Raw genomic sequence first — 26,563 nt, 5'->3', positions numbered from 1 at the left:
CAGTTACAGCTTAAAAACCAGTAAATTATGATTTTGAGACCGTGGTTTCTTTTGCTGCACTAATGATATGACTTCTTTGCCTTGGAATATTCAAGTAAACTTAGAAAATAATACTTTATTTTTAAAAGAGGGGGCTTTGCCTTCTCTGTAAATCATATAATGTACAATTGAGAATAAAAGGGATTTTAAGCTCCAAATATTATTTACAAACTAGATGGGAAACTGGTATGTGAATGTTCATGCTTGTGTGACAATCAGTTTTACTAAGGAATTCCAAAACTCTTGCCAGCTTGTTACTTGAGAAAGATACACATTTGCAGCCTTGCAGATGTTTTTCGCGCCTGTTAGAAATCCAGGCTCAAAAACTGTGCGGTGCATTTTAAGGCAGCAGTCCCATCAAATCCTAGGGTTTTATTCTAATCTGATTCTAACCTTCATCCTAACCTTGCCGGCTTCTTTACTAAGCCCCATCCAAGGGCCTCTTTGAAAACAAACCTATTTTTCTGCCCAGAGAGTCCGAAGGAGCAGCAAGTAGTAGAAGTGCGTCCCATTTGCACTACAGCTCCGAGGTTATAATGTTGAACGTATAAAATGGAAGATACCAACGGGAGATTGAGGGGATGAGCATCGCAAGCGCCGGCTCTGGCTTCCTTTTGCTCACTGCGCGGACGGGAGAATGGAAATGACCGCCCCTTGCAGACTTTGTTTGGTTGAGGGGCTACAGTATTGCCAGGGGAAGTGCGGGAGGGCGGCTGAAAGTTGCAGAGCGTTTTTTCGCCGCGTGCATTCTTGAGCTCGGCAAGTACGCGCAGGGCTTCCTGGTGGGGCTGGGCTGGCGGGGGAGGGGCTGCGCAGCAGCAGCGGAAACCAGACCTCCGCGATAAGAGGCTGCACAGCGACATGCAACAGTCTTTTCACTGCAGCTGAATGAGTTGTGGCTCTCACAATGCTCCCGTGACAAGGAACTGACAAGTTCAATTTTAAATCTCGGGCATCTTGTAATCATGACTCCCACAATGCCTTGGATACTCTGTCTACCGTCGGGCTGCCTCTGAAAAAAAAATGTGAGAGGTAAGTTTCTATTTCATAGTTTCCTTGCGCTGCTCTGCTGCTCTTCATTGTTCGTACTCTTTCGGGGCTGTACATGGCTGAAGGAGGAAGTGAGAGGAGGTTTTCACCGGCTTCGTCTCTGACCGGGCAGGGGCTGGCTCACCACAGTTGATGGTTTCGTATCACACACCATCTAGAGCTGAAAGGAAAGCAGAAGCTTGCAGCTGCAGCTCAGCTCCGAGCGGCGCTTGCCTGGGCTCTGCGGACACTGTCAAAACACAGGCAGCACGCTATGTGGCAGCCTAGAAAGTGAGAGAAAGGAAGAGGGGCTAAATAAAAGAAACAGGTGGGTTGGAAGTGTACTTACAACTTGGTGACTTCTGTGGGGGAAGAGGCGAGTCCGTGAGAGGGGAGCCGCGATGTCTTCGGAGAGATCCCGCTTCGCTCTCCGCCGGGCTGCCATCCAGCGCGGTTTCCATATGGGCCAAATATGTGCACGGAAAGGTTAATTCTTTGCCTACTACCCATAAATTACGCATGACATGTTTAGCTGGGCTTCCTTATATGGAGAGTGCCGTATTTCAGTCCAGTTTGCCTTTTGCCAAGTTTACAGGGCGGAAGACGCCCTGCATAAGAGGGTTTTTTTTTTCCCCATCGTTTTGTAGTGCGTCACTCAGAAACTGTAAGAAAAGTAAGTATAGAAAGCTCTCTAGGTGTAGCCGCAATTGGTTGATTTCATTTCTTTCACGAAAGATTGAAAAGAATGAAAAGTAGTTAGTATTTGGGTTCTGGTTTTTAGACAAAAGCAAGGAAAATATGTAGCCCCCCTCCCACTTTTTTTTTTTTTTTTTTTTTTTTTTAAACGGAGCCGGAATCTGTTATTGGTAGTCATGTGTCATGTGAGAATACTTTGATTCTAGATCCTGTAACACGAGCAGGTATATGGTGGAGCTTATGCTTTCCCCTCTTACAGCACTTTATAACTACAAGGGTGTTGCTACGAGAGTGATTGTGGTTCTTAAGTCTCTCTGGGACTAGGAGGATAGACTACTGCGGGGATTCTGTGATGTATTTCCGTGGAGTGTACTTCCCTAGGATTAAAGTCGAATAAGGAGCTGCCAGAAAGGTTATTGTCACTGCCTTTACTTTGTGTGCCCGCCAACACAGGCACAGGATATAACACATGGACGAAAAACTCTGCCATACTCTGCGGAATTTCTTAAACAAATCAATACACATACTTAATACATATAATTAATACCTTTGAATTTTCAGGCCCTGTGCAATGTACTTTGAAATACTACACCGCTGGACACACTGTTCCCCCCTCCTGGGTTTGAACACACTGTTTATACCCAGAGAGTTTTTAGTGCATAACTATTCTATACCAGCATAAGGGATCCCACACTGTATTATCTCCCCTTGTGGGTTACTAAGAGGGTTGGGGTTTCTCCTTGCCTTGCGGTTTAGATAAAGTATTATCACCGACACAAATTAAAATGAAAGTTCAACGGCTGTAATGCAAAATTCATCCTAAGAATAGTCAGTGCTTATAATGTATTAGAATTACAGTCAGAGACCGTAAGTTAGTTTGTAGCCTGAGAAAGCTCATCGCTGTCACTTGCAGCTTTGCTTTCTTTAAGTTGGTCACAACTACAGCTCAACAGCTTTTTAGGAACCCTACACTGTTCTAGTTTACATCTATTTCGCCTGTTTGCAGGGGGGTTAAATTACGGTGTAGTACTGTGTTGTTAAGCCTTCTTTCTAGATGTAGACACAGTTTTTAGTTTTATTTGTTTAACAGGGGGTTTCCTTACTGAGGACTACGAAAGATGGCCTTTGTGCTTTAGGGAACAGGTTGGGTCAGCACCAGAAAACCTGTTCATCTGTCTATAATTACAGTGTCACTTAAGACATAATAATTAGGGTTTATTATTACTGAGAGACTGAGAAAAGCCTCACGTGTCTAGTTTAAATTTTTTTCTCATGGAAGTAAGAACAAATTTGTGTGTCGATACACTCCAAGTGTGGTACTCTATGCAGTCATGCCAACAGAGAAACCAAAGTGTAAAATGGCTTGGGAAATTATTGCTTGTGTTTACATTTCCACATTTGAGGCAAACTTAGACTCCAAGTTGAATTCATTAAATTTTGATTCCAACATTCTGTTCTTCTTCTGGGCACAAAATTCCTATGAAATGAAACATTGGATTCTGTTCCAGAGGAAAAACTGAATATTCCAAGGTTTTTCCTGGGGGTAAAAAAAAGAGTAGAATCTTATTTCTCATTGACGAAGGATATGTGACTTTATGATGTAAAATTTCCTATCTTAATGGTAAGCAAAAATTTGCCCTTGGATTTATTACTGGGGCCATACATTAGATCTGTTTTTGATATATTTATTTCTGGAAACAGAGAGAAAATAGCCTCCCTGGAACTTCTGTCTTTGTGCTTGCAGATAGAAAATGTGCAGATTAGGGAAAACCTCAGGGCTTGATTAGAAGAACCCGAAAAGAATAGTGCTGGGAGTTTCTTACTTCAAGGAAAGGTATCAAGGTGAGCCTCAGATAGGAGGGTTGGGAGCAGAGGAAGAAAATGAAACACAGTCACTTAGGTGATTTGCTCAATATAAAATCCCAAAAGCATTACTAATTCTAGAGAATTTACCTAGGAAGTTTTTTTAAGTGTGTAGTCTTTTAGGCCAAAAATCTTCACAGTTTTGGAATCTAGTACGGGCTGTCCAATTCACTGGCCACATGTGGCTGTCGAGCACTTGAAAGGTGGTAGTTCAGGTTGAGAGTTGCTGTGAGTGGATGATATGCACTGAAATTTTAGTTGGTACGGAGGAAAGAAGGCAAAACAGCTGATTATTATTTTTTTATGTCGATTACATGCCTTGATGATAATGTTTTGGATTTATTGAGTTAAATAGAATATATTATTAAGATTAATTCCACCTCTTTCTTTTTGCCTTTTAAAAAAATCGCTACTAGAAAACGTAAAATAACAAACGTGGCTTGCATTATATTTCTCCTGGACAGTGCTGATCTAGAACAAAGCAGAAAAACAATATTCTGGGAGGAAGCATAAATAAATCTTAGATTTCTGGCTTAACACGTTCACTGATTAAAATACAATAAAAAAGTTATCTTGTTTTATATAAGCTAAGGAAGTTCATTATACATAGAAATACCCTGTCTTTCTTTTCCATTGTAACCAAAATTCTAGAAAACTCAGCACCTAACATCTATTTTTTTCCCTCAAAACTACTATTTAGTTTAGAGATTTAATGGTGAGGTAGTAATAACAGAGGAAAGGCTTATAATTAGGGGATGAGTCTTAACACCTCTCAAAGGCCAGAATAGAGTATGATTGCTACTTAGGAACATTTTAGAGACACTGTAGTTATCATTGCCCTGAAGTTACCAAACATAATCGAGTCAGTAAAATTTATTTTAAAATAGAGTTTTCAGTAAGTAGCAATTATCTTCAAATGCTTAATGTATATTTTCCTTTGCTTTGCCTTTCCATCCTTAGAAAATAAAAATCACCAAATCCAAACAAACTCCCTACCAAATATTAAAAAAAATTAATGAATCCACAAGAATGAGAGATTCTTTCCTGCAGGGAATAGGGCATCGTTTTGAATGGTAGAGAAAGTAAAAATATATTTCTGCAGTAATATTCTTGGCTTTGAAGAATTTCTGTAAGCGGAGACATTGTCTTTATAATTCGAACACATTCTTGAGAAATCATCTGACGGGTAAACAAAGCACAGTGGCATAGGTCCTGGAAACATTCCTTTTGGATATTTTCATAACTGAGATACATTTTACCATGCATAGTGAGTGTTAAACTAAAAATATGCAGTTCTTTTCTGTCCATATAAAGTGTGCTTACTTTTATTTCCTTGAAGAATGCCAAAGGTATAAGACAGGATGGATGTAGTGTGTCCTTTGGGGGAGGATAGATTCTATATAGAGCCTGAAGAAGAGTTGTCCCCGCACTTTGTGCCGCCTTGAGTCTTGTTTCCCACAGTGTGAGATGTAACTCCCATTCGTGTCAATGTCTGTGTTGAGGGTGAGGGGAATAATGATCCTCATTAACTCCATGTATTGCTCCTGATGAGTCATTGCGCATTTTCACTAATGGTTGGAGAATTATTGATTGCAAAGCAGACTCAAGAAGAGTTATTGACATATGAGATTAAATGTCTCTAGACATTCTCTCTGTCTCTCTCTCTCTCCTTCTTTCCCTCTCCCCCCTTCTCTCTGTCTCTCTCTATGTGTATATATATATTTAATTTGAGGTAGGAAAGTTGATTTTAATTGGTGATTTTCATATTTGAAAAATGTTCATTTATAGAAACATTACTGTATCCTTGAAAATAGAATTCTAGAAAGTACAGGATTGCAATTTTCTACATATTATTAATTTTTAAAGATTCTGATATATCTCTCTCAGATAATTATTTTTGTTTTTAGAGAGGCCTTCTTGCCACATGTGCCTGTGATATCCATGAAAATGAAGAATCATTGAAAGACCTATGTTAAAATATTAGGCATTAGGTTTTTGGCATTTTTTCCATTATTCTTTGAGATCTTACTCTAGGTGTCTGTGATAATCCTTTGATAAAACAGTTCAGAATATATTAACCTCAAGATGAAATCTAGCTATATTGGGTAGAGTAGAGAATTATTTGTCCACTGAGATCAAGTATTTTAAACAGGTGAAGACATTGTTTCTGAAATATTACCGTGTTTCAAGTAATATATGCACGCTGAAAGAAAACCCATCATTTCTTTTGACATTGTTTTAAGAAACTTAGAGATGCTTCCTTTATATACCTAAAGAGGTCAAGAATTGTCAATAAGTTACATAAAACACATACTTCTATGAAGTGTGAAGACATAGTTTATGCTTGAATATATGTATTAATATATAACTTTTCCCAAGAAGATGTCAATTTATTCACATCATCTGGATTTTAAATAGCATATTATTAAGAAGAATCCTGGCAGATACAATATAATCCAAAAACCACTGCTGATGTCATGCAGATATCAACTCTATTCCAGTCCTTCTTCAGCTGAATTCACAGATGACGAGATTTTTCCGCAAAGGAGGATTTTTTTTTTTTAGATTTGCATTTGACACTGGTTTTTCTCTACATTTTCATATTTAAAACAGTTTGAGAATGATTACTAAGATTGAGCTTGTTTTAAAGAGCTAACAAGATCCTAGTTTATGAGACTCTTTTAGTTAAATAAACATTACATTGCTGATTTGAGATATTATTTTATCATGTAAAGTGGATTTATAGGTGAATACTTGTGTTGTGAGATCTACCAAGTTTAATCAAGATCTACCTTATCCCCAAAGAAACAGCAGTGCAGCAGGAGAAATGAGTTGCGGAAATTAGTGTAAAGTATAAAGTAATGTTTCATAAGCAATGGCTAAGTAATATGTTATGGAAGTTCAGCTATGGGAAAGACAAGTCTTAATGTAGTTCTGACTCAGGCATGTTATAAACGGGGCAGTCCTAAAATGCATTGATAATAATAATAAAAATGGAATTCTTTATTTTTCAAACTTCCTAAAATATTATTCTTCTAAGTTAGCAGTGACTACATCTATTCAGTGATGTTTCCATATTTTCCATATGTTTATATGTAATACCCAGACACAGGATTTTTGTGTATGTTCTAAAACAGACATCCTACAATTTCTTATTTATAAAATTTTTGTAATCTGTTTATTCTGTTTATGTTTATTTCTTAAAAGGAGTAACAGACTTGTTTTTTGGGGGGACACAAAGTATAGATTTGATTTCACCGTACAATATTTGACAAGTTTGTGTGGCCTGGGAAGAACCGTTTACTCTTTCTGTGCCTTAGTTTCTACATCTGTGAAATTATAAACATGTAAATAATAATATTATAATAGAAGTTGCCACTTGCTCTATACTTCTTTACAAAATATCTCATTTAATCTTTTCTACAGCTGTGAAATAGGCATTATGAACTTTATCTTAGAGATTAAAAAGCATGCACTAGAAGACTCTTTTGTCATTTGCAGAGCTGTGCGACTTGTTTTTTCCTTTATTCCAGTGCCCATGTTTTTAACCATTTTTTGTCTTGCTTCCAATGATTAAGAGTAGTAATGAGAATAATAACTATAATAAAGATTAGTAATAATTTTGAGCACTTTCTATGTGCCAGGCTAAGGTTTATGAATTAATTCATTTATTCCTCAGAGAAACCCTATGAGGTGGTAGTATTAATATCTCCATTTCACAGGTGGGGAAATAGAGGCACAGAGAAGTTAAGTCAGTTGCCCCAGGTTACTTAGTTAGTAAGTAACACAGCAAGGAGTTGAGCCAAAATATTACATTTCCAAAACTCATGCTCTTACATAGAAGAATAAAACCAAAAGGATACAAAGATAAAAAAAAAAGTTCTTGTGTTGGTGCTGATAGGAGATTGAAACCATAAACATTTGGAATACTCCAGAAGAGTCACAATTCTACAGCATTTGTGGAGACTCTAGAAAAAAGGAGAGACTAAAGAAGGATGGAGAGAAAAGGCACGGAGGAAGCCAGTGCATTATAGGGAAGGAAGAAATAGGAAATCAGGTGGGAGAAGGAGATTGATGCTACACTTTGGATGCAATTGCATTCCAGGCTGAAAAACAGGTAGTACATTTGATGCACAGTGGGGAATATAAGAAAGCTTTTGGCTAGGGAAGTAACCTTACAGGAGTTCTTTTAGTGACATTTTGTAGGGGGAGAAGATGACACAGAGTGGATGAAGTAGAGACTGGTGATGAGAAGAGGTATCCAGAAGGCTTGTGGTTGTGCAAGAGAGGAACTAAATGAAGGCAATGGTAGGAGAATGAAGAGGAGACATGTATGCTGGAGGAAACGTGACAGGTATAAGATCCATTAGACCTAACAACTGATTAGATGTGGAGATTAAAAGTAATGGAGGCATTAAAATTTATTTTCAAAATATAGTAAGACTTTTTAAGTGTTTCATAAAAAATTCCTTATTTAAAACTTTTATGTTTATCCCTGTTCTTCATATTACTACTTGTAAGCCATGTCACTAAAAAGAACTATATATTTAAAAATCAGTAAGAGAAGAAACACTTAGAAAATTGTTTTGTTAGAGACTATAACTTGATTAAATAGGAGATGCATATTAAATTCTTAAAACATTTCATTTCTGTGCCAAGCTGTTTTTAAAACACAGGGTGTGATGAATTATAGAAGGTCAACAAACACTTTACCCAAATTGATAATTCTAAAATAAACATAATTTTATGGTTGGACGTATATTGTTATTTGCTAGGAAATGTTTCAGTGTTGGTGGGGAAGTTCTCATTCCTATTACATTCCACGCAGAATGCTGGTGTAACCTATCCTCAGTGATAAACAAGGTGACAGAGATACATGATAAAACGAGTTTGCAATGTGCTCAATGTGGCTGACATTTATACCTCTCAGACCTTGCTATTTTAGGCAAGGTATCAGTATAACCATGATCCTCTTTTTCCTGGAAATAAAAATCCTTAACAGTCACTTTTATAAACAGAATGATTTACATATGGGAATAAAGAAGCAGTTGCATTTGGCTAACAGCTATCTTGAGCTGTGAGGATAGCCGTGGAATTGAAAGTTTTATTGGAGTACTCAGAGGCCTTTTTCCTTAGGGTCTTTAAATGCTTTTTAGAAATAAAGAACATAGTTAAAGCAGAAAGTGTCAGAGCAATGAGAGACTATGTTGCATTTGGTCTATATAGAAATTCCCAAGAAATCAAAACAGTTTTCAAGCAGAAGATTCTATATCTAAATATTTACTGTTTTAATTTATTTAGATTGCCTACATCTACAAAAATAAGTACAAAAATTTCACTGTTTGTATGTTTTTAAATATAGTATATTTATATGGAGCTAGAGAAAATAATGTTAACAGTGCTTTATTTCCCCTTTTGTTTAATGTGGAACACCCATATATAGTACTTGCCTCTTCCTATTATGAGACTTCTGTACATCTTTTTTAGCAAAAGGCAGAAACTAGAAAAGAAAAAGTCTTATCATTAAGGTAATGCATAGAAAATGTTCACATTAAGTAAGATTACACAGTATTAAAATTAGAAATTCTTCATTGCCTTCTCTATTATTCTATCACTGGACTAATTTTAACTGAAGAAATTCTTCAAATTATTTTGAGCCATTATTTGACATTCACTGCTCTAGAGTTTCGGAGAGGGCTGCATTGTCACTACTGTGGCATTTAAATAAGGTATTTGGTCTTAAATACCTGGCTCAAAAGGCTAAGAGATTTGATGAACATAGCAGAAGTGACCAAAGGGAATTCAAGAAAATCTTTGACCCAGGTGTAGAGTCTCTCTGAGGTACTGCCTGACATTTCCAACAAATGATTTGAAATGTGCTGTACCGTAATTGAAACGATTGAAAAATATATTCCTCAAATAATATTCTTCATAATGCTTTCTGGGGGACCCTGTTAGCCGAATGTTGCTTGTGGGAAATGACTGTCTCGGAAATATACAGTTTTGAGGGCTGGGATTTTAAAAGTAAATATTATGTTGGGAGCAATTAATTTAGGAAGAATATTGTGTCTGTTTCTCAGTAGTAGTGGATTAAGGTTTACTAAGTGCTGAGAGGTCTTTTCACCTGAAAAGTTACTTTATCAGATTAACAATAAGGCTATAGAGAAATCAGTTCATCTTTTGTGTCCTGCTAAGTAATCAATTAACGAACATATTTTGAGTACCTATGGGAGGCAGGGGATTGTAGTAAGTTGTGAGAAGAGGATCCAAAGAATTAGTCATATAATTCTTATATAATTGAGATGAGGAGAAAGACATGAAAAGTTAACAATACAAGGTACTCTACAACTGAGTACCAAAGGAGGAAATTCAAAGAAGGAAGTCTTTGTGGAACTGAATGGCCAGGGCCTGCTGTGTGGAGGAGGTGGTGCCTGACGTAGGCCTAAAGATTAAGCACTCTTCAGAACGTAGAGCGAGTATGAACAAGGTGGAAGTAATGAGACTGGTGACCATATTTGAACATCTTCTCGATGTGAGGCATTGCCAGTTCACATTCTTTTTAGGAAAAGGTTGGTTGGGCACAAACAACCTGGCAGTGGTGCTAAGCAGTTAGTGAACAGGCATATGAAACAGGAACCATTTTCCTCTTAATGGGGATGAGGAAACTGAGACGCCAAGAAGTTAAGCTACTTGCCTGATTCACACAGCTGGTGAGCAGCCGAATTGAACTGAAGCCAGGTCTTTTCTCACTGTAAAACCAGCATTTTTGCACCCTTGTGAATCTGCTATGAATCAATGTGACATATTTATGATACAAGTAATTTAAAAATTTCATCCATACAACATCTGACATAAGTCAAGAAGATATAAATTTAATTTAAAAGGCTGTCAAACACGTTTTCATCTTTTTGCTTTGACTCTGGATTACAAATAGCACATAGTTTGAGGAATCTTATAATCTTTGTTAATTGGATTAAAAAATCAACAGCAAAAAACTAGGCCTCCTATCTTCAAATATCCTGAGGGCTGGCGGTGTTTTGACGTGTTATAGCATTGCATTAGGCAGTAGGTAGATACATTTGGGATCCCTTCCAAGAAATGTAGCTTAGTGAAGTTCCAGAAGATAATGTGCTTTCATGTATTTTCTCACCAATAATATGATGCCGTAACATTTTTGCTAAGAAATGATAGGGATAATTCCAGAGTGTATCCTAAATTCATAGATCATCCTTGTGTGGTTATATTTATGCCTTCACGTTACATCATTTTCACATACCAATCTGTGTTCTCTGCAGTTATCCCTGTGGCTTAGCTTTATGACATTAAAAGATAAACCATTAATTGAAGACTTGTTCTTTTGGAGATATGTCACTTTGCTAATAAATTCTTCTCTGCAAAGATCTGTTTAGAACACATACCAAATAAAGTCATCTACCATTTAAAGAAGAAAAATTGTATGTGTGTGTTTTGGCTTCAATGGAAAGACTTATTTAGCAAATATTTATTGAGTCCATTGCCCATGTGCCAGCTAACATGCTATGTCCTTTGGAGGAAAAGAGGTGTATAAAATGTGTCCGGCTCTTAAAGTAATTTCCAGTCTAGTGATAGAAATATTCACAAATAATGTATGGGAAAAACAAAGTGGGCACAGAGGAGCCAAGAATAGGCTGCTTGTGGGCAGAGTGTGGAATTTGCCTAAAACCATTCAGTAGACACATTAACTCTTCAGATACTTTGTGTATTAGGAAAAGGACAAAATCAACTCATAATTAAGAAAAACTGACTCAATATTTAAACCACTCATTTTCACAGATAATTGTATGATAAATAAGAGTGAGCAAATTGTAGTATTATCCTCCACTAGACAGAAGAGATTAATTTGCCTCTGATGTTAGTACATAGAATTCATCTGAATCATCTTCATGCTAACTCTCTGATGAGGAACAGATTAAAACACTCTGTATCGACAATCAAGTTTCAGAGCCTGCAACTTTTAACAGAAAAGAAAAATCTGTAAGGGAGAGGTGAGCTGAATTTAACTTTAATGACAAAGGGTTTTTAGATATGCACACGATGCTCTTTTCCTCCAGCTTTTCTTTGTGTGTGGGTTATAAAGCTGTATTTTGTGGGCTAGCTTCCCAACTTTCAAATGGCGAAAGTGCAACTGGGCATATTCTGTAACACCCCATTCAGCTGCGAAGTGTTTGTTCCTTGCGTACAGGATTTTATTCTGCATTCTAGGTTAGACAACTCAGAATTTCATTTGATTTCTTACCATTATTTGTTTTTTAACCATAAACATTTATTTAGAACCCACTGCATAAAAAGCTTCACTCTTAGATTTTGATTGAGATTTTCAAAAGAAATTAAGGCTATGGTTTCTGCTTTTCTGAATTTTATGGCCTAGAGTAAAAGGCCAGGCATACATGAAATAAGGAGAACAAAAACACCACCACCAGTAAAAGATCAGACCGAGGGCAATCATAATGATTATAAAAATAGCTACTTACTTGCTAGGCACTTACTCCTTTACGTATGTGGGCACAAAAAGTTCCCTCATGGCGCTAAGAGATTTATGTGTTGTCATCTCTCTAGTTCACAGGTGAGAAAATGGAGGCTCAAGAAGGTTAAGTTCAGGTAATTTGCCCAGGGGTCACATAGCTGGGTACTGTGAGGGCTAAGATCACAACCCAGCAGTTTTGCTGTTAGATTGTCTGCTTGTTTGTTTACATCAGTATGGTACTAATTAAGTACACAAATAATTATAGTAATATAGATTTGAGACCTAACCCAGGTTCTATCTGGAAAGACTTAATGAAAGAGGTTAGATGTAAAAGAGGTTTTTTGAAAGCATTGTGGTCATAAAACAGCAGAGACGATGGAGCAGACTTTGAAGTTTCACTGGCTTTGAAAGGAGGGCTGTATCAAATGGCCTAATCTGCCTGTGTGGTTTTGCACAGTATTAGTTCTACTCACACCTAATACCCTCTGCCTCTGCACTCGCCAAGATCAGCAAAATCTACTTTTAGACTCAAAATCATTCCCACCTGTGAAGTTTCTGATGTCACTTCTGAATGGCATGTATACTGCCAATTGCTGTGTTGGCTGGCTTGTTGAAGGGCACATTTCAAGAAGTGTCTTGAGTCCCAAAGAGTTGTGAATGCTCTTAAAATCTATTCAGTTCCATTGTTAAAAGTATTAAGGTAATTCAGTTCATTTCTTTCATCATTAAAAAATACAAATCTATTGACAACAGTAAAATAATCAAATATGTCATCAAAAATTGAATAGCTGTACATTCATTTGGAGATTTCTGATTAAGTTTTCTTACTCCCCACTCCACCCCTCCTGAATCCCTAGAAGAGTAATTAGACCATCTCCATGTGTATGGGCATTTGTGAATATTTATGTGTTTTATCCATATGTACATGTATAGTCTGCAAATGATTATGAAGTAGTGCATAAATTATAGCTAAAAATGGGACCAACGAAAGGTATAAAGCTTAGGGATCTATTTACCAATTAAGTTATCTTATAATTTTGTTCTGAAATATTATGTTTAATGGCATTTTATGGTCCTCTGCATTGATTATGAATAGGGACTTGTGAAAACATTGTATGCTACAGACCCTAAGTGGAAATAAAACAAAAGATATTCTAATATACATGTGAAAGTTTCACTATATTATTACCCATTAAATGTTGCTAAGGCTTAAGATCAGACAGTGGATAGATACTATTATTCAGAATCTTAATCCATGTCTTAGTGAAATGGTTTCCATTGCCCTTTTTTTCCATTGGTGTTAAATTTTAACATATTCATACAGTAACAATTGTTTCTGTTTGTTAATGACCTGATAGTAATGGATTTGAAAAATGTTTTCCTTTCATGTACCAAGAATTCTCAGGAAAAAAAATGTGTTATTTTATACTTATAAGAGAAAGATTCCATTCCTGTCAATGTACTAATTTGTTGGCAAATATTAAACACTTAAAATTCAGTTCAGTTACTCTGATAAATGAAGGGCAATATTAAAGTTACAATTATGCAGCCTTCACTTAAATATTATTTGGGTTCTTTCATATTCTAGGCATTGTGCTAGGCATTGAATATATAATGATAAACATAAACAGGATACTACTTGTAATTATCAAATTTAGACATCTTTCAAATTTCAAATTAGCTTTTGCAGAAATAATGACATTTTATTATATTTCTTTTTGTCAGAAATTTAAGTAATCTTTTTGGTAATTAAAAAAATATTATTTATAAATGTCAGTTAATATTTATTTTAAGCCTCTGCCAAAGTTAGGTTTTGTAGAAAGGTAAATGCCATTTTATGCTTAGAATTAATGCTTTACAATTAAGCAGGGGGAATTAGCGTCACAAAATAATGCAGAAAGAGAAAACTCAAATTTGAGTGGCAGCAAAATATAGTGAGTTTAAAAGGTCAGGCTGGTACAGGAGGCTTCAGTTTGCCATTCAATATCATGTAGAATGCTGTGACAGCCAGGGCTGATACAGCTGAAAATATCTGCAGCCTTGGAAGCCTTCTAAATTTCAGAAGGTCATTTTGGTATCATACTAGGAACACTGATTCACAGAGAAGGTCAAATTGGACAGCCAGGCAAGAAGATAGTTCGCTGAACCCAACCATTGTAGATTTTAGAGCAGTTTTCAGCTGCAGTAACTGGAGATGTTATTCTGTGTGGCCATCTTTCATTGAAATATTTTTGGAGGAATGAGCTTTTCTTGATGGGGGAATTTTTAATTACTTTGTCTCTTCTGGAACTTAAAGTGTTGCATCTATAACTTACCTGGTACCAGGAAACATTAATTTTATTTATTTATGATGTATACACCATAGAAAAAAGTATTTGATGCAGCTTACAACAATAAAAAGCACATAAAATAGGACTGTAGAAAAAAAATGCAACAAATCAATTAGAAGAAAAAAGAGATGAAACGACTACTTGAGATGAAATTGAACATTAAATTTATCTCTCAGCTTCTGGCAATTGAAAGAAAAGCTTTAGGAAGTAGAAAAATCCTGTTTATTTAATCCAATCTCTTCATATCTCATATGCAGACTTATTTTTAGCCCTTAAAGTGTTTTAGTTAAATGTTCTGACTCTGCCCTTGGGTGAAACCTTAGAATGGATGAATTCCAATTACTTAAGACATGAAGGTTGAATTCTTTAGCCTGGCCTTCAAGGCTCTTACTGATCGGTTCCAGCCCAACGTTCCTGCTTTATCTTCTGGCAGCCCAATTGCACGTGTGCTTCTTACAGACCATTTTCCCCAGTGTTCGTGTTCCCTGCTTTCCCATAGCCGTGTCTTTCCTCTCTGTAGTCCTTGTCTTGATTGCCATTCTTTTTTGGGGTCTGCCTAACCACGTAAAACATCCTTCCAGGCCCATTTGAGGTGTCTTATCCTTCATGAAACCACCCCTGCTCTCACTGTTTTTTAACTCACCAAGCTTTTTTTTGCAATCTCTGCTGTGTAGTTCTCACTTACTATTTTGTGTTACAGTTATCTGTGTGTTAGTTTTATATTCCCGATTAAAAGTCAGTTCCTCAAAGACTGGATCTGTGTCTTCCTGTGGTCTAAGTTATGTGTAGTGGGTGATCAGTAAACTGGTAATATAATCAGTATACATATACTGTTTTTTCTGTGTATTTGCTTATTGATAATGAATAAGTTTATCCATTTAATAAGTTTTACTATGTACATTAAATGTACTTAGATTTCTTTAAGGCCAACATTTTTCCCTCTAGAAGAGTAGGGAAGAAAGACGTAGAAGTAAAAGTACAATTAGAGGAACACCACCTGAAATTTTTGTCAAAGGAAATATTTTGGGTAAGTAGAACCAGGATCATAATTTTTTCATTGTTTTGACTCTGGATTTTCATATTAAAAAGTGACTTAATATTTACCCGTTCTTGGTTCTTTCAGGTAACTAATATAACAGAGAAGTTTGATATATATAAAAGAAAAAATTATTTATATCATTTCAAACTCTCAGTGCTTTCTCTCTGGGATACTTTTCTATAGTTTTAATAGCTGTCAGAAAATCTGTCTGACTCTACGTGGTTTAGAAGTGCTTCAGACAGTAATTACAGCTTTCCAAATGCTGCTTTAGTGGTTGATATAGTGCACACTTGCTTTATGAATACTCACTTAGCATATATTCAGTTTTGTACTTTTAGGGCAATATTCTGTTTACTTATGTGGAATTTTTCTGCTGATGGATTTTAACGTCTTCTAACGAAAGCACTGAAGAAATTGTAGGCCCTTGTTGGTCAGAGGGCAAATAAAAATAAAATCATGCTCAAAGACCTCTCTCCAACAATTTTTCAGTCAGCTATTGAGTATTTAGAACCCTGCAGTCTATTAAATTACTAGGTTCAAAACTGTTTAACAGTTTAATTGCGAAGAAAAGGATAGAAGTGGTGGAGCATTTTCACATACCTTTATAAGTGTATATGGCTGGTGTCCAGTGTTTATCCCATGGGCGTTCAAGGCCAAGATCATCCAGCCCTCAGCCCTATAAAGGGGACGACCATCTTAACCGTTTCAGAATCTAAGTGCCTGCTTTCTTCTTCACCTACTTGCATCTCACTCAGAGCTAATTACAGGCGATGCACCAGCGGCCTCTCCACCACATCCCACTCCACCCTCGATCTCTCTCTGTTTTTGTCTTCTATTATATTTATAGTCATTGTCATTTCTGCAAAGTTAGGTGCTAAATTGCCAGCATGTATTGTGAATGAAGTTTTAAATCTGGATTGAGAAAAACCTGATTTTGGCTCTTGATTCTTCCACTTAATTAGTTTTGGGAACTTTGGTGAGTCAGTCACTTAACCATGCAAGCCTCCAGTTATTTGTCCATAACTGGATAAGATGATACAGCCATCTCAGTGTTGTGAGGGGCAAATGACCAAATTCTGATGAAAGTAAATTTTATGCCAGTATGTAAAATGCTATTTGCTGTTGTTGGACAATAATAGAATGTGTGAGTTCTGGGGGAAAAAATAAATTTTCTATTGACTCTTCCAATATAAACTTTATTTTTTTAAGAACCAGAAGAACACTTTGTAGATTTTTACATATAAATAAAAAAGAAAGCCCAGTACATGTGTAGAATTCAGTACAAGCCAACTTTTGAAAAGTAAATCTCTTGAGGGGTTATAACTTAATGAAGGAGCATAGTCTGATCCCAAACAAAGTGGTTCGTATTGCAAGGAGATTAAAGCACTATTTATGTTTGTTTCTCTATTACTGTTTATGCAAAGATTTTACTTGGATTTAAATAAAAGGCTAGGTTTTTATTAAATATGAAGAAAATGATTTGGGTAATTACTGTGTAAAAGTTTTTCCATATTCTTTGAATATATACACTCACATACACATACACATACACATACATACAAACATCAATGTTATTTCGCATATTACCTACTATAATAACAATTGATTTTATCATATTTTAGTGATTGAATTGATGCCACAATTGTTCTTTCATCTTCTTGCAAAATAATTTTAGTATTATAAATTATTCTTATTATATGCAGGGAAATGAGTCTAAACATCCCTCTCTGAAATATTTCTTATGTATGTGTGTGTTTGCATGTCTGTGTTGTGTGTGTGTGTGTGTATATATATGCATGATAGTGCATTTGACATTTAAATGAAAGTTAAGAAAATATGAGGAGTTTTGAGATTGCTACATGATTGCTCTTTTTAGCCAACAACTTCGATTCAGTTGTAGTGGGGTATTTTTAAAGATTAAGTCACTTTTGCATGCTAATTTAGAGTGAACTCTTGGGCAGGACTAAAACATAAGTGGTTTAAAACAGGCTGAGTAGTGTGAGATGGTGACTGATATCTTCAAGTTATGTGGAGAGACATGTACATGCCTGATTTAAAATAATGTTATTAAAGATAAGTAATTACAGAAAATATCCATAACATTTTGTAGACATATCAGTTTTCTAAAGTAAAGAGCATGCCACCAAATCTTCAAACAAGGCATCTTTTTGGGGAAGATATTCTAGAGTTTTACAACATTTTTGGGTAGAAACATACTAAACTATCTCTGGTGGGAGTAATATTTTAGCTTTAGTAGAGTATGATTTTCAGAATTTAATGGGATTAAGAATAACCTGGGGAATTTAATAGAATTGTAGATTCCTGGTTTCTATCCTCAGTAAATCTGGGATGGGTCCCAAGAATATTTATTTTTAGCAGTCACTCTCAGGTAACTGATCCAGGTAGGACAGAGATTGATATCTGGAGCATTGATATCCTAGAACAAAAAGTGTTACTGTTTGTAAACAGTTGGTGATTATTCGAGTTTTATAGTTGGCTACCATTGCATTGTGATTTGCCATGGAAAATCTGGTCATTGCTTTTTAAGTGTGTATGGTACTGATAGTAGATGTATAAGAGCTTTAATCACTGTCTCATTACAAGGGTATAGTCTGTGCTTTGCATTTCTTCTTTTACTACAGCTTTTCCAGAAACCTTATGGATAATTAAAATAATAAAGGGATGCTCTTTTCTATTTAGCAAAGGAACCAAACTTCAAGCTGCCATATTAGTTTGTTCAATATCTATATTCTTTTGGAAAGCATGAAATCCTAAGAATAAAATCCTAGGTCTCATATCTTGAATATTGTGACTTTATTTATACTTTGATAACATGGTAAAATCTCATTGTCAAATGAGAATAGAAGCATTGGAAATGCCCACTTTCTGCCAACCAGCCATTTTAAATCTTTTGAAAGCCCAACTTCAGGTACTTTTTTTTTTTTTAATGCGATTTTATTGAGATATATTCACATAACATACACTCCTTCAAAGTGTACAGTCAGTTCACAGTATCATCATATTCAGGTACTTTGTAATATTTAAAAGAGAGAGTTTCATGAAGGTGGGGAAAATGAGGGGGAAAATAGTTTTATTTTCTAACAGGATGCATATCTATTGGCAACATCATATGAGAATCTAATCTGTACCTATTTTAGCTATCTTAATTGGAAGTGCATGCCACTTAAGAAAAGGACACTCCACTTTAGGGTCAGAAATGTCTGTAAGAAAAGCCTCAGCCTCAGGGGAAATTACCACATGGGAAAATATGTTTGAGGCCTATGTGAGCTCACCAGAGTTGTGTTGTACCTTAGCTAGTTTGATAATGCCTTGCATTATTTATAGCAGTCATCAGAAACCATTTCCTTTAGTCAATTAGTGTCTAAAAAAAGAGGGGGTGGATATTTTCTGACATTAATTTTTGTAGAAATAATGTATAAGAAAAAGCATTCCCTTAATCCTATGACATAGTGCTGTCAGAGATGTTCCAAATATAACATGTCCTGCAGATGTTAACTACCCATTTTATTTTTATTAATAAGAATGGTAAGCTGTGTATTGTCCATTTTGATACCATATCAACTGAAACGTTTATTCAAAGTCCCAGCCCTTGTCTTTGGGAAATAATTACAATATACAAATATTGCTATACTTGTCATGTCAGTAAATTGCCTTTTTTGTTTTTAAATAATAGCAGTTGAAACAGTGTTTTTAGAGATGTTTCCGCTGATTTGCTGCCGTATTTTAAAAAAAGGTTTTAAGTTCTATTAATACAAAAAAAGCCATTATATGATTCTTTTGCCCATTTCTACAACAGAAATTTAAAATCCACATAAGGGATAGAAGATATAGTGGAATAATATGTAGCTGTTAAAAATAATTATTTTGATCTCTTTGTGTTGATGTAGAGATCACTGACATTTTGTATTGTAGAAAGCAAAGTTCAGAACAACATGCTTGATATGTTTCTATCGTTTTTGTAACAAAAACAAACTCTTTATATATATGTGCATGGTGTGTGTGTGTGTATATGTGAATGTGAAGAAAAAGGACTAGACACATCATGCAAATGGTGGTTAGTTACCTGTGGGTGGAAGAGGGTATGCTTGGGCGGTGATTAGAATGGGAATTCAATAGGATTTTCAATAAAACCCTTCTGTATTATTTAAATTTATTACATCGAGAATGCATTCATTTAGCAATTTAGGAAACAAATTGAGCAAAAAAAAAAAAGGAAGAAAGAAAAGTCATGTTATGATGTTACGATCATGGAGTGAATGTACATGATTCATATAAATTATTTGCTAGACATTTCTCTTTATAATTTGTACTTCTATTTTACTGTCTCCCCCATTATATTTAGGAGTATCTGTCTCCATATGGATCATAGCCTTTTAATTTATACCCGCACTTCTCAGTACACACACACACACACACACACACACAAAGCAGAACCATGGTTATTGCATATTGTTAATTCTTTGAGTTGGAAATAGTTTAGATTCTCATAGTGATTGGAGATTGCTCTAGGTATCGAGGGAGAAGAAAGGCTCAAAACTTAAAGAAACTGTATTTGGATCAAATTTTAATTTTGCCCTAGAGTCTTAACATTACTAATATGAGAATCCTTTATATTCATAGAACTTACCACACCATATGGCAGGTTTTGTTTTATTTTTTAACTTTTCTTTCTGAATGTGCACTCCATGAGGATGTGGTTTATTCATGTATGTGTACACAGTGTCACTGTGAATCAGTGACTCAGACATTCCAGACCTGCATTGCTATTTGATGGAAAATGTAATGAGATTTCAGTTCTTAAAATGTTAGAAATTTAGGGAAACTGTTGTGAAATGAAAATGTAGTAAACAATTTATGTATAGATATCTAAATAGGATAATTTAGATATCATGGAGACAAACTATATTCTTTTATCCAATTAATCATCTGTTTTAAAACTTTCTAAGGCTGTTTTTCTTTTAACTGTATTTTTCCTTCTTGTAAGCTATAAGATATAAAAAATATTATATCTTATAAGAAATACTGAGTCAGGCACGAACAAAATATGCCTTCCTGTTACCCCTCTCTTTCAAAAAATCATGAGTTGCCTTTTGAAATTCTAGGCTTCTGCAAAATGCAGTGTGATACCTTGGGTTATTATATAGCAGTTATAATAACATCAACATAGTTTGGTGCTGTTCAGTATCTCAAGCCTAGTTAAGTATGTGAGTTTTGTGGAACCTTTTCCAAAGGATGCTTAAGTACATTGAAGTGAAAATATGCTCTGTCAACCAGTCTTTGTTTGATAATATATCTCACTCCTTTAAACAGGGAAAAACAGTTAAGTTTTGATTCACTATTTTTCAGTGAAAACATGTTTATTTGTATATGGACATTTATGTGAATTTTGATTAAAAACCCTAAGATTCTAATATTTTATTTTTATTAGGAATAAATTCACTTGGCATTGGTATATTATTAAATGTCTGAGATTATATGTTAGAAAAGTAATATTTAAGGTGAAATATATAAATCAGTATAAATATCCATAGGATTGTAATGTAGAGCACCTGCGTGGCTTGAATGTTTGTAAAGCTTGGAGTAAGAGATGCATTATGAAAGAACAGGGACCTTTATTATGTGGAAAGAAGGATATATTAGTGTATTGTGTTATACGAAGTCCCCTAATTCATTTAATTACTATGCATTCAAGTAATTCTGTATTTTATTCATAATTTGTTTCATTCATTGTATTCTGAAAAACAATTATTTGGGCCATTTCACTTAATTATAAATGTAGATTTTCCCATATATTTTTACATTGATTAATAATTTAAGCAACATATTTTGGATAATCTTCAGTAGAAATAAGTCAGTGAAATTGCCCTGACAGAGACTAATATTTGAGGATTTAAATAGGACATTTGAAAATTCAAGAGCTGTTAAGATCAAGCTTTTGAACTTAAGAGATAGTTGATAACTGAGTGCAAATACCACATTAAATTTTTAGAAATTCTGGCAAGTGTGGCAACTACTATTGTCAGACCTTAATGGAGATCTGTTTTACATTTTTACCAGGTTTATTATTGAATTTGTCATTTTTTCACTTGCTGATTTTAGAATTTATCTCAGTTAATTGTGTCTGCTAAATGGAAGACAGGTACAGATTAATAATGGAGAAGATCTTAAGACCACTGGTTGTGAGAATGATTTCCACCTTGGGAGGAAAGTTGGAATAGTGGAGCAAAGAGATACACATGCAGCAAATTTCACGGATCTACAGGGTGCCATGGGAATGTTTTCTCATTTCTCTTTGATCAATTTCATTCTTTTTTTTTTTTGAGTTGTGCAATAATATCATTAGGGAAGCACAGATGAATTTGCTACCGTTCCTCAAGCAAAGATCATATTTTAAGAATGTTTTAGGCAGAGGTACCACCAACTTGGTAAGAAGCTAGTGATATTGTTCAGAAGACACAGAGGTGCCTAATTACTATGCCAAATAAAATACACCTAATTTGAGAAAGCTTTTGAATTCAAGTCCGTGATCAGGGCATTGCATTGGGAATAACAATATCACAGTGTATTGCATTCCATTTAGCAGTCACAGTTTTTTTCATGCTAATTTCACATTGATGGATTCCTGTTGGGTAAATGTACTGTTCTTCCTGAAAACTGCCAGGATGGTAAGATTAGATTTTTCTACCATTAGCTCTTCAGCACATAACAGGCATTTTTACCTTGTTACAGTCTGTGTTCTGATTTCCTGACTATATGTTATTTTGAATTATTAAATGAGATGGACAGATCAGAAATGACTACCTGAGGCTAACAAAATAACTTCTTTATATAATATATAGGGCAAATAAAACACTAAGTGGGATTAGTTGTTTCTTCTTAAGAATGATAAAATAGCATTCAGTTTATCTCATTGTACTTCCTGGAAATGTTAAAACACTGCCAGCATGAATATCATCAGAAAAAATGCAACTATTCTGTGAGAAATTCACAGATAATTATTTAAATGTTTTAAATTTGCAAAACCACCCAAAACTGTTTTGAATTATTCTGTGGATAAAAAAAGGCCATCAACCTCACAATCAATTTAAATATGATTTTTATTTTCACCTTATTGCCTCATAGTCTCTTTCCAGTGATTTGATTTGATGCTGGTTTCATTCAGTTATAGAGGTGATATCTCCAATATTCAGTGATGTCTTCAACTGTGCATCTGAGCCCATGCATTATAAAGGCTTATAAACTAATGTGCAGATATACTAAGAAAAATATTCAATCATTCAGTAGATATTGATTGTTTTGCCTGTTCTGGCCAGGTACTGTTTAGGTGCTGGATATTTTGTGAAGAACTAGCTTGACATCTCCCTATTCTTGGAGCTCATGTTCTTAGGGCAGAGGCAGATGATATGCAGATACTAAATATGCTAAATACTAACTAGCAGTATGAAGAAAAATAAAACAGGGTAAGTGTCTGGCAGATTTGGGCTATGTTGATAGGAATGGGAGGTTGGATAATTTTGATAGTGGGCTGGAAAAACCTCTCTAAGAAGCAGTCTTTCCAGTAGGGCCTGCATGAAGGCCTATTTAGGTTCCAAGCTAGAGTGATCCAGTATACAAAGTCAAGTCAGTGAACCATTGTGATATTTATCTTCTAATGATCTTAAAAAGTTTCATTATTTATTTTGCCTGATATTATAATTAATTCAAAACTCACTTTTTAATCATTGTCAATGTAGAGGCTTCATGTTTTATTTTGTCTGAAAAATAAATACTTAAGGAACAATAATGATTTTTGAATTTGAGTGCAGTTTAGCTAGTTGCTTCTGGTATTCCAGTCTTTAGCAATAGTGTATCACTTAACCAATACTCCTTCCTTGTCCTTCCAGCAAATAATAGACTAGCTGATAGTTAGGGAACCAAATCTGTGCAGGTAACGGAATTTAACAAGAATGCTTTGACGGGTCTTAGGTTACTTTAAGTTAGTAAATACAATCTTTCTTTACTTGGCTGGAGTTTGTCACTCATAATAGTAAACAGTAAACTATGTCAAACCAGCAATTACCATGACATGCCAGGGAATGTGTAATTGAAAAATAGTCCTTTTCTCAGCAGTATTTCCAAAACTTCAGTCATTTGCATATTTCCTTCATGATTTGTGCCCCTATATTTACTTAGTCTTATTCTTCAAATTCTTTTTATTAAGCTTTAGCATCTACCTAAGCTATAATATCCATGTAATCACAGGCTTGATGAGCTACTTAGAGCATTCTAATGCATCTATTCAAATTAGGTTGTTTGTGTTCACCTAAAATTGCTGTGGGTACTACCAGTACTGTGCTTGCCCCTTGTTGAGAAACACTGATCTCAGCTTTTTGCTATATGGAGTTGAATACTGCTGCAAGCTGCATTAACCAATTCAGACCAGGGTTTTCCCGTATAATAAACAGCAGCTTTAGTACTCTATCTAGTTCCTTAGTGAGTAGAGAAATGGCTACATAGTCTTCAGAATTGCTTAATTATTTGTGTACTGGAATCTCTGCTAATACTTGGGACATGCCTTTGGTAAAATTGTTCTGTGAGCAAACTTAATTTCCCAAAGTAATGTGTTGCTAGCCATGGACTTGTTGACATCAGTGAGACGGGGGAAGAAGTTACGGTTTTGGGTAAGGGGTCTCTTCTTGGCAACTCCAAATAGACATCATGAGGTTGGGCATCTTTTCCAGTTAGAGTAAAATGGTCATAGTAGATAAAAATCATAATACAGGACACCAAGTAATTACTCAGTTAACTTCCTCAATATTTAATCTGTTTCAAAATCATAAGTTTATGATAACAGTCCCTCAAATTCCCAGTTAACTGCTCTGGGATGAAACCAGACTGATGTACCTATATTTGATTTGGAAAAAGTGAAAGATTAGTAAACATAAGAAACTAAGAAATTCAATTGCTCATAAAGGCTATCCAATTCTCAAAGTAGAGTTTCATTCTTGTACTTCATAAGTGCCTATTCACCTATTGCAATGGGTATGTGACATATAAATATATTTGTTTATGAAGCCATCCAATGTCTGTTCAATATCATTCAACAAATAAGTACCAATGTAAGAATAAGAATACAATAATAATAATTAATATTTCCTATGCTATTTTTTTTTTCTGGAATCTTTGAGCCTTTTCTTGGTTTCCTTTCCCTTATCTTTTCTCATTTTCTTCTTTCCCTTTCTGTTTCTCCCCCTCACATCTGAAAGTAGAAAGTACACGTGATTTCAGAAGAGGCACTCAAAGAGAAATTGGTTCTTGGACTTTGTGGAAAAATATGCTTGTTTATAGAAGATGCCATATAATGTATATAACGTGAGGAACTCTGAAGTATCGTGTTTGAAATATGATCAGTAGATTAAAGAGGGCTTCTTGTTAGAAAGGTTTTTATCATATGTTGAAATATAGGTTAAAGATTATCTCAGGAGCAATTTACCTAACTAGTAAAGATCTTTAAAGTAGAAATATTTCCTTCAATAATTATTTACAAACAACACACATTTTTAGGACAAATATATTTGGAAGAATTCTCATTCTCACAATCTAGATGTTACCCACATACTTTTAAGCATTGTGTATATCTGTGGAACACAAACTCATTACTATTTGAAGTAATGTTTTAAGGATTCAGTGTTGATCCAATCCTGTACAATCTTATTTGAGCAAAGCGCTCAGGTATAAGGATTTCCAATCTTTCCTGAGATTCCTCCTTTTGAATAACAGGAAGGAATGCAAGAATAATCTGATATCAGCGATTTAGTAAAAATCTATTTATAGGGTATAATCTGAACTCAGTACCCACAGTACCTATAGCAAGGGCTGCCACACACACTGTACCAGGTCCTGCTAGACTAATAATGTACAGAGGTTACTGTCTATTCAGATTGCTCAGTGCCTATGCCTGGCTAACTATAAAGATTTCGATTACCATCCCTGCCTATATCTTTTACAATTGAATAGTATGTTCACTTAAAAATACATGTCTGTAATTCTTTCAGTAACACTTTATGAAGTGAAAGATTTCTCTGTTGTGGAAAATAAAAATAACCAGAACAGCCCATTTGAATTCCAGTTAAAGCATTTTTTGTACTTGAGTGGGACTAAGCCTGTAGCATGGCAGGAAGGAAAATAAAGAATCAACTCTAAAAGTTGAATCTGTAGTTGTGTTTAGACATAACCACAGAGCAATGCAGATATTTCTAATGCTGGCATTGTCCTTAGTCCTCATATTGCTTGGACCCCATAGGTCAAGATTAAATATTTCCTTATAGGTAGGAATATCTTAATATGTCTGTTTATTCCCATTAGTATGAATAAGATCTATTCATTTATCAAACATTTTTAGTTATGTTCCAGGAACTGGGAAATAATAGAACATTGGTGATAGTCGCAGTTTTCAGAGAGGTTGTAACCTTGGGAGCAAATAGATAGTATAAAGAGATACAAAGTGCTGACACTCTTCTGAGGCTGGAATGAGATCTAGAAGAGTTGGCTCAGCCTTACAGAGATGGTGACATGTGAATAAACACTTAAAGAAGGAGAGGGGATTTGCCACATTGAGGGGGTACAGAAGTAGATGTCAAACTAAACAAAGGTTTAGCATGTAAGAAATCCCAAGAGCAAACAATAACAAAGGTATACGGCAAGAACCCTCCGTAACTCCTCTACTAGGTTACTAGAGTTGGAGCTTTGGGAGAAGACAAAAAGACAAAAAGTGTCAGTTCAGGACAAGGGGAAAGTTTTAAGTAAGAGGGAGTTATAGACGGTGTTAGAGGTAAAGGCAAGGACTATATGTGTTCTTTAGATTTGGCTTTTATGAGAGCCCTGATGATCTTTGCAGAGTGTTTAAATAAATCAGACGGATATGGATGCCAAATTGAACAGGAGAGGAAGAACCAGAAAAGCAGCAAGTGTAGGGGACTCAAGAGATGTTTGACTGTAGGGAGAGAACGACACATGGTCAGGGAAGGATCCGATCTGCCTGTCGTATCACCCTTTCCATTTTGG

General features: G+C 35.2%; 1 protein-coding gene across 12 annotated transcripts in view; it reads left to right on the top strand.

Moving 5' to 3' along the window:
- Positions 1-26,563, top strand: part of MBNL1 (muscleblind like splicing regulator 1) — a 191,678-nt gene that overhangs the window by 23,407 nt on the left and 141,708 nt on the right. For 3 of the 12 annotated variants that reach the window (XM_037842375.1, XM_037842335.1, XM_037842366.1), the window contains exon 1: positions 852-1,071. The exons of 3 other annotated variants lie outside the window; for them this stretch is intronic. The gene's annotated coding sequence lies outside the window, so the exon portion shown is untranslated. Of the gene's footprint in view, positions 1-847; positions 1,072-26,563 lie in introns of those variants that run through there. 6 more of the 12 variants (XR_005217797.1, XM_037842324.1, XM_037842301.1 and 3 more) reach the window with 5 other exon arrangements.

The sequence above is a fragment of the Choloepus didactylus genome, chromosome 1 (genome assembly GCF_015220235.1).
Source record: "Choloepus didactylus isolate mChoDid1 chromosome 1, mChoDid1.pri, whole genome shotgun sequence".
NCBI classification, from domain to species: Eukaryota; Metazoa; Chordata; class Mammalia; order Pilosa; family Megalonychidae; genus Choloepus; species Choloepus didactylus.
This window is presented reverse-complemented; position numbering and strand designations above follow the sequence as displayed.